We start from the raw sequence: 9,150 nt of genomic DNA on the forward strand, positions 1-9,150 counted from the left end.
CATGTATATAACCCCGTACCGATTTTGCTCAAAATTGGCACAGACGCTTTATTTTGTTCAAATTCGTTATTTTGATGTTATCAACATTCTGTCGTTTGCTAAAATCGGTTTTGTCTTACAAATTACAAGTCCTCATTTCTAATTACATGGGAAAGACTTTCTACAGGTTGCATTTTACAAAAAATTGTCCATAGAATTCGATAAAAATAAAATTGTAACCCTTAAATGCATACTTATATTATATTTTAACGTTTTAAGTATTAAAATTCAGTTTTGACCAGTTCCTTATACTTTGCTTTATTTTATTTTATCACCATCGTTTTCACCGGACAATTTTACATAATAATCAATGTAGACTTCAAACTAAAATGAATTATTGGCAAGATACAGCGATTTTACTGAAAAAAGTTTGATTTTACGCAGCACTTACGCGGCACTCTACAACTTTGTAGAACATTGTTACGCTCTAAAAAAACCCTGCAAAGTTAGAAAAAACACGAAATTTTAAAATGAAAAATTTTGTTCTAAATGAAAAAATGACCCTTCTGGGACAATGAAGATTCGAAAAAAACATTAAATTTCCCATAAAATGACATGTTCCAAAATTTTTTACAGTCGAGTAACGGAAAATGGGAGAATTTTTAAAACTTTTTTAGTGTTTTTTTCGATGAAAAATACGTTTATTCGGAATTCTGAGTACGCCATCAAATCGGGCGTCTAATTTTACATAAAAGTCCCTTTGACACCAAATTTCTATCTCATCACCGTTTCAGGCTGCAAATTGTTGAAAAACATCTCTTTTTTCGCATGTTCAAAAATGGAAGGGGTCGTACCGCCCCTCCGTTACGAGATATCAAAAAACGGACTTCGGTTTCGTGATCAGGGACAAAAGTTACCCCTTAGGACAAAGTTTCACGCAAATCGAAGAAGGGTCGGGGCAACTTTTCCCGACTTCGTGTGAGTTGGTAGAGAATTACCCATGTGATAAACTTATTTCGGATTTGAATTCATAGGACAGAGTGCAGCGCAAAATCAAACTTTTTTCAGTAAAATAGCTGTATCTCGCCAATAGTTCATTTTAGTTTGAGGTCTTCAATGATCATTATGTAAAATTATCCGGTGAACACGATGGTGATAAAATAAAACAAATAAAATTATAAGGATTTAGTCAAAACTGAATTTTAATACTTTAAACGTTAAAATATAATATTAGTGGGCATTCATAGGTTAAAACTTTATTTTAATCGAATTCCATGGTTAATTTTCTATAAAATTCAACCTGTAGAAAGTTTTTCGCACAAATAGTTGCAGAGTTAGGATTAAAAGAAAAAAAAGTTTTTTTTAGAAAATCGTTAAAAAAAGGGTGGTGCCAAAATAAGAGGGATGGTCCAATCAGCACCAAACTTGGGATTTCTGTTAACTGTCGATAGATGAACGTTCCCTCCAAGTTTGGTCCAAATCGGTGATGGTTGAGTCCAAAAGTGTACTTAGTTGACCTGGAATGACCCATATTGTTTACAAAGCAGCCTTGTGCTAGGATCAATCTTTGCGATATTCTCAGACCGCACACACCATTTCCATCATGGCGAATCTATTTGCCAAAACTAAGTACGCACTAAGTAAGCGTGTGTGTGTGTGTGCCCACAATCATCGGGTCCGTAATTTTGGCACATAACCCTGGGGGTTGATCTGAGTAAATCGAAAAAACCACGCTCTCCTTTCGGTCCCGTTTGTGTCGGTTTCTCTTATCGTCGCCGATTCCGGACCATTCTTTCTTCATTACACACTGCCAGGCTGACTCCATTCGGGGCGCTTTTTCATCGTAAAGCACACCCTTAATTGGATTACCCCAGTCGAGCTAGGTCCCAGAAAGCCAAAGCTAGACTTCTTTCCCTCGGTGCACTGGTCTAGATATTCCATTTTTTTCGCATGATTTTTTTTCGCTTGTCGCGCTTGAATTTTTGGCCAACATTCTGCCTCTTGCCCAAACATTGTGAGCTATGCGTCTTTTCCGGAAAACTGACTGGCTGTGATGCGACCTTCTCTTGTGGCAAACTCCCAAACCAACCGCCCCCACGACCCCACGGTGGTTGGCGGACTTTTTTTGGACGTTGGGTTTGGGGGATGTAAACATAATCTGAAAACATTTATTCGGCTTGTTGGGTGTCGATGCAAGGCGTATCGATAGAGACGGTAGAGTTTCTTGCCTTTAGATTTTATTTGGAAAAAGTTTTGGACCTGAAAAAATTTAATACTGAATTTGAATTTTGATTGCTTTTCCCGAATTATTTATTAAGATTTTTAGAAGGACACAATTGTACATAACAAGAAGTGGTAAGGACAAAATATTTTGACCTTACCAGCTCTTGTTTGAACTTTACAATTCCTATGCCAACGACACCAGGTTTTTTTTTGCCGAATCTGGGCATAATACCATTTGGCACAATCCACTGAGCTCAGTTTCAGCTTGGCAGCTTTTGTGGGGTTTTCACTAACAAGGATGCCACTCGATCACGTTTGCATGCCAGCATTCGATACATGTAAACTGAAAAAGCTGAAAAAAGCAAATTTCACTCCCAACCTGAGTCACTCCAATGTCATTTTTCCTATAAATAAGCAACTTTTCCAGATCGCTTCAACATGGTTATATTTAGCTTGTTGAGTTGCACTTTTTCTGGCTCATTCAGCTCCAAGATCCAAGAACAGTAATTCACATCGTTATAAAAAGTCACAATTTAATGTTTCCGTTTCTCCCGTGTCACTTCTGGACACTACGAAGAGTAATGACAATTTAAATTGCGAGATTGTTCCGCTCCTTATTGTCACCTAATTACACTTTGTTACACATTGAAGCTGTTCCCGCCGCAGCACAGATCGTCCATCTGCGTTGAATATCATTCAGGGTTAGCATGTTTCACTCTGGTGAGCAGGAATGCAGCAATAGTCATTAAAATCGTGTACATACGAAGCGCTACAATGCTGCAAGTTGTTGCATGTAAAGTGTACAGCAGATTGTTCTTGTAGCGTTGGCATTAATTTTACATGAAACATCAAGTTACAGCTTTGACATTGCTGAAGCAATGCAATTGGAGAATATATTGGAAAAAAATATATTGAATCTATTTGAAGTTGAAGAAAAATTTAGAAACTCCTACACCCATCTCCCGCTCCCACCTGTAAATTATAAATTTAAAGGAAAGTTTTCGCAAAAGAATTGCTCTAATTAGAAAAAAAACTAACTATAAAGAATTCTCAATCCGGTAGAATGAAGCCATGAGTATCAAACAATTTCAGAGCACTTTTACCATTTCTCAAGCATGGGAAAACACTTTTGATTGCAAGCACCTGCCGACACTTGGACAAAAACCAGCCCAGGACCGACAGAAAAATGCCCAAGTTCTAGGTCTTGGTCACTGCCATTAGCCAGAGTGGGGGCACCTTTTATGTTTGTTCAACCCCCTCTCGCTCCCACACGGTTGAGGTAGGCCGGTCAGGTTCAAGTGGCGAGGAAAGAACAGAAAAGGTGCCCCTCTTAATGAAGCAAACCTGCATTTTCCCGGCTGTGGAGTGCACTTTGTACTGGCTGCTCTCCGGCCTCCGGTACTAATTGAATTTCGTAATTTGTCGACAGGCCGGTGCTGAACTATGCTTGCTCGGAACACACCTACGGGACACAAAGGTAATCAAATTGGTTCTGCATCGACGCTGATGGGAAAAGTTGACACAAGTGCACATCTTGGGCCGATTGTTGACTGTTTTAATTGGGTTTGTCTTGGCGTTCGAGAAGAGCTCTGAAATCATTGCAAGCGGAAAATAAGGCAGATCTTGCATTTAGTTTATACTTTCTACTTTCTGCTTTCTACTTTCTACTTTCTACTTTCTACTTTCTACTTTCTACTTTCTACTTTCTACTTTCTACTTTCTACTTTCTATTTTCTACTTTCTACTTTCTACTTTCTACTTTCTACTTTCTACTTTCTACTTTCTACTTTCTACTTTCTACTTTCTACTTTCTACTTTCTACTTTCTACTTTCTACTTTTTACTTTCTACTTCTACTTTCTACTTTCTACTTTCTACTTTCTACTTTCTACTTTCTACTTTCTACTTTCTACTTTCTACTTTCTACTTTCTACTTTCTACTTTCTACTTTCTACTTTCTACTTTCTACTTTCTACTTTCTACTTTCTACTTTCTACTTTCTACTTTCTACTTTCTACTTTCTACTTTCTACTTTTTGCTTTTTACTTTTTGCTTTTTGCTTTTTGCTTTTTGCTTTTTGCTTTTTGCTTTTTGCTTTTTGCTTTTTGCTTTTTGCTTTTTGCTTTTTGCTTTTTGCTTTTTGCTTTTTGCTTTTTGCTTTTGCTTTTGCTTTTTGCTTTTTGCTTTTGCTTTTGCTTTTTGCTTTTGCTTTTGCTTTTTGCTTTTTGCTTTTTTTTTTGCTTTTTTTTTTTTGCTTTTTGCTTTTTGCTTTTGCTTTTGCTTTTTTTTTTTGTTTTTTGCTTTTTGCTTTTTGCTTTTTGCTTTTTGCTTTTTGCTTTCTGCTTTTTGCTTTTTGCTTTTTGCTTTTTGCTTTTTGCTTTTTGCTTTTTGCTTTTTCTGTTCTCCAGCTTTTCTGCTTTTTTTGCTTTTTCTGCTTTCCATATTCTACTTTTTGCTCAATATTTTCTGCTATGTATAATCTACTTTCTCTGTCTTCTTTCTGCTAGCTCCCTTCCGCTTTTTATTCTGCTTCCTGTATTCTGCCTTCTGCTTACTAATCTCTGCTTTTCACTTTCTGCATTCTGCTTTCTGCTTTCTGTTTTTTCTGTTACTGCTTTCTGCATACTGCTTTCGGTATTCTACTTTTTGTAATTGTTTCGGCTCTCTGTACTTTACTTTCTATTTAAACTCTCTGCTTTCTGCATGCTTCTTTCTGATTTCTACTATCTGATTTCGGCGTTCAGCATTCTGCTTTTTAGTTTCTGCTAGTTCTATTCTGCTTTTTTATTCTACTTCCTGAATTCTGACCTGATTTGGGCGCGATCAGTTTGCTATTCTCTGCTTTCCACTTTCTGCTTTCTACTTTCTGCTTACTATTTGCTTGCTATTTTTTGATTTTTGCTATCAACATCCTGTTTACTACTTTCTGCTAGTTCCATTCTGCTTGTTTATTCTGCTTCCTGTATTCTAACTTTTGTTTATTATCTTTCTACTTTCTGATATTTATTTTCTGATTTCTGTTTTCAATATTCTGTGTTCTGATAGTTTCATTCTGCATTTTTGTTTTGCTTTCTGTATCCAGTCTTTTGTTAACTTTTCTCTGCTTTCCAATTTCTGCTATCTACTTTCTGCTAACTATTGTCTGTTTTTTTTTTCATTCTGCTTCCTGTATTCGTGCTTTTACATTCCGTTCTCTACCCTCTGCTTACTGTATATTGCTTTTATAAATTTTTACTTGCTGTACTCCGCTTTTTGCTAGCTACTTTCTATTTATACACTCTGTTTTCTACGTCTTGCATTCTGTTTCTACTTTATGATCTTCTGCTACTTGACTTTCTGCTCAAGTTTCTGTTTCTGTTTCTGTTTCTGTTTCTGTTTCTGTTTCTGTTTCTGTTTCTGTTTCTGTTTCTGTTTCTGTTTCTGTTTCTGTTTCTGTTTCTGTTTCTGTTTCTGTTTCTGTTCCAGCACAACAAGACAAGTCGATTGGAAAACCAATTATCCTTTTCTCGTTGAGCCATCTCAAACAACTTTTCTCACAAATCCCTGCTCAAAACAACTTTTCTGGAAATGGCTCATTACGTTTGCTCTCATCTCGCTCTTTCCCCCGGCGCAAAATTGCTTCCTAACAGGAAATATGATAGAAGCTCCCGGGTATCAAATGCACTTTTTAATGTACCACAAACCTGTTTTCACCCGCTTTTTCACCACCACCGCCACACAACATGCTCAGATTGCAGGCGATAATGCTTTCCGGGCCAGCTGTTTTCGCAGGGGAATTTTTGCTCATCAGCAACCTTCCTTTTCCTAAGGAGAAAAAAAGGAAAAAAAACAACTTCAAGTCAACATTTTCAGCTGCTGTTCAAATTGGTGCATCGTTCGGGAAAACCCAGCTCGCACTCTCTTGCATTTGAAATAAGCTTCGCCACAGACCCTCAGCCAAGTGGAAACTTGAGAGCTTTTATGCTGTGCAACAAGGCAAATCTAGCAGTTGCATACGGTATGATCCCGGAAAATGGCAAATAACCGAGGCCGAGCAAACACACTATACGAGCAATGACCACTTTTCGATCCTGGAGGAGTAAGACAGTTCGGGAAACGGACCAGTTTTCTAATATTTATTCATTGCCTAGAGGCTTTTGTCGTAGAGCTAGAACTCAACATTTGTTGTACAAAATAACGGAATTTCAAAATTGTTTCCCCTTATTCCACACATTACTACAAACACCGAAAAAAAAATCCTCTAAATTACGATAAAAAAACGTCAAATTACCCCGAAAATGAGCATCGCATGAACGCAAAACATGTTGATCTTGCTGGCAAAACTTCCCTTCTTGGGTGTGTTCTTGCGTTGAGCAGCATCCAATCAACGTCCTGCACTCGAGAACATGATATGCTGGGGTGGGGCGAAAAAAAGTACAAACACGAAACTAGAAAATTCCCAAACAGTTATTCCAGTTGGATAGCTTGAGCAGTTGTTGTTCGAAAAACAGAAGGAAATGTTCAAAGCCAATTTCGAGCTGCATTTCAAATGCTCCTTTTTTGCAGCTCAAGTTCTATACAATAAGTAAAACAGCAAGTTTATCAATCATTCAGGAGGGTTTTGCTACACGGTTTTGCCTTTGATGCATTTAAGTGTTTTCTCTGAATGCTGCTTCCAGTATTTGAAAGTTCAACGTATCCTGAAGCGTCCTTTTTATAGAGAGGTAAATGATTTCCAAGTAGTCGGAACGATGTTCCTCAAAAGTTTCTTTTTTTGCAAGAATGCGATTAAATCTCTAAGCTTCGAAAGGTTCATTGCTATCCTGTCACGAGGACTATTTTGTTTTGCTTTTTACGAGTAGTTGATAATTAATTTATATAGTTTAAAAATAAATCAAACACGCAAACATCCACTAAACTAATTGATTCAACTCTGTGACATAAATCTCCTTCGAAGCTCATCATATAATCAGGTGCTGCTCATCTACGTCATAATTGGTAGCGAGGTTTCATGACCTGTGACGTCGTCCTCAAAGCTAGGAAGGTGCAACTTTGCTGATTCAGATAAGTGATTAATGTCAAATGTCTGCACCAGTCAGGTTATGATTGAAGCCTTGAAATAGTTTTGAGCTGAGTTACGTCATAAGGAAGAGGATACAAAGTTATACGTGTTTTTCCTTAGTTCGGAGAAAGATGATTTTGCGAGATTCAGGTTAGATATAATTAATTAATAACGAACTTAAATAAAAACCAAGGTTTGCAAATGTTGGCATATTATTTTGAAGCTCTTTCATTTGAAATCCACAAACTCAATTCAGCCTTTAATAAGATTTCAGCTGGCAAACAAATCACGGCTCGCTGCGCTTTGGTAAAAATTGAGCATCCTTTCGGTCGAGAGGGCCCCCTTTAGCCGGTTAGTTCATCAGTTAGTGCCACATCAAAATCGCACCGTCACACACTTCACCGCGTGAAGTGAAAACCAGGCACAGCACTGTTTACCGGAGTGATTTCGCTTCTTTTAATACACAATTCAGCACATTACAAATTTCACTCCAAGTTGGTCTTCCTTAGCCAGTTGCTTAATTCTCTAAATTTTCGCAAATCGACTTTTATTTGTAATTTTAAAACTTTGTCCATGCATTCCCTATGTAAAAAAACAGTCTTTTGCTGGCTGGTTATACACAATGGGTTTGTGAATATTCGAAAATCTGAAGAATATCTTGAGAAGTGATTTCCTGATCGATTATCGATCTCTTTGGTAAAGATGCTGGTCATGGTTAGAAATATTTAGGAAAAAAATATAAAAACGGAATGAAAATATTTCCAATTTTTTTACTATTTATCAAAGTTGAATTTTCTAAATACTCATTATTATTGCCTTCCTCAGGTAAGGCCATAATCCTGCTCTAAAATTAAATTTCTGATTTTAGCTGCCCGATAGTTTTTGATTTTTTAATGATCTGGCAACCCTGCCTCGAGATATGGCCATTGGCCACTTAAGAGATATTATGTACTTTTTTGAGGCCGGATCTCACTTTAATATATGTAAACTTTGTCCGGATCCATCATCCAACCCATCGTTGGTTACACACCAAAAAATAATCGTGTAATTTTATGTCTATTTGATGCACATAACTGGAGCGTCATATGAAACACAAAATTACATCAGATTTGAAAATTACACGATCCGATTGAGGCTCCTTTTCGTGCATTGAATTTTACCTTCCCCTAATATTAGTTGATGTAATTTCAAATTGATGTAATTTCAATGGTCTGGAACCAGATGCAAATGGGTTTTACTTTTCAGGTTAGGAATAACAAAAAAGTCGTTTTTTCATAAATTTTTAAGTAGTTTTATTTTCACGGTAGGCGACACATAAAAAAGCAGTATTATTCTTCAATATTGAACACTTGCACTATTGACAATATTTCTTCATTTCACTATATCTGCTTGCAAGATGTTCCGTTGTGGTCAACAAAAACTTACAGAACACTGATCAGGTGGCACTTCTTGCGGTCTCGTTTTGCTTCCTTCATCTCGTTCGATATCGGCCAATTCTCCGACAACACCTCGGACCTCTTGTAATCACCTATGGCTGGTACCGGCGGGATACCTCGAACGTTCCGACCGACGAACGCCTAGATTCCCGGTTCTTTGATTTGGTGTGCCCGGCAGCTCGAGATTCGCGGTGAGGTTATCGTTAAAAGATGTGGCGTTTTCTGTCCAATTCGATTCCGAACACGAGCATTACATTGCTGGTGGCCACGGCCAGCTTGGCTAAAGCGGCTGTTGCTCAAGTTCAGCAGCATTTCTTGACCGGTCCTGTCCACTTGCGTTTGCTTCTCTTCGGGAAGCTCAGATTTGAAGTCGCGCTGGGATTCGACCCGGCTGAAAAAATAAACAAACTACATTCTTTCACTCATTTATAGATGCTCGTTTAGCGTACTTACCTTGGATTAAGTTAATTGG

This window comes from Culex quinquefasciatus, chromosome 2, assembly GCF_015732765.1.
Source record: "Culex quinquefasciatus strain JHB chromosome 2, VPISU_Cqui_1.0_pri_paternal, whole genome shotgun sequence".
Lineage (NCBI taxonomy): Eukaryota > Metazoa > Arthropoda > Insecta > Diptera > Culicidae > Culex > Culex quinquefasciatus.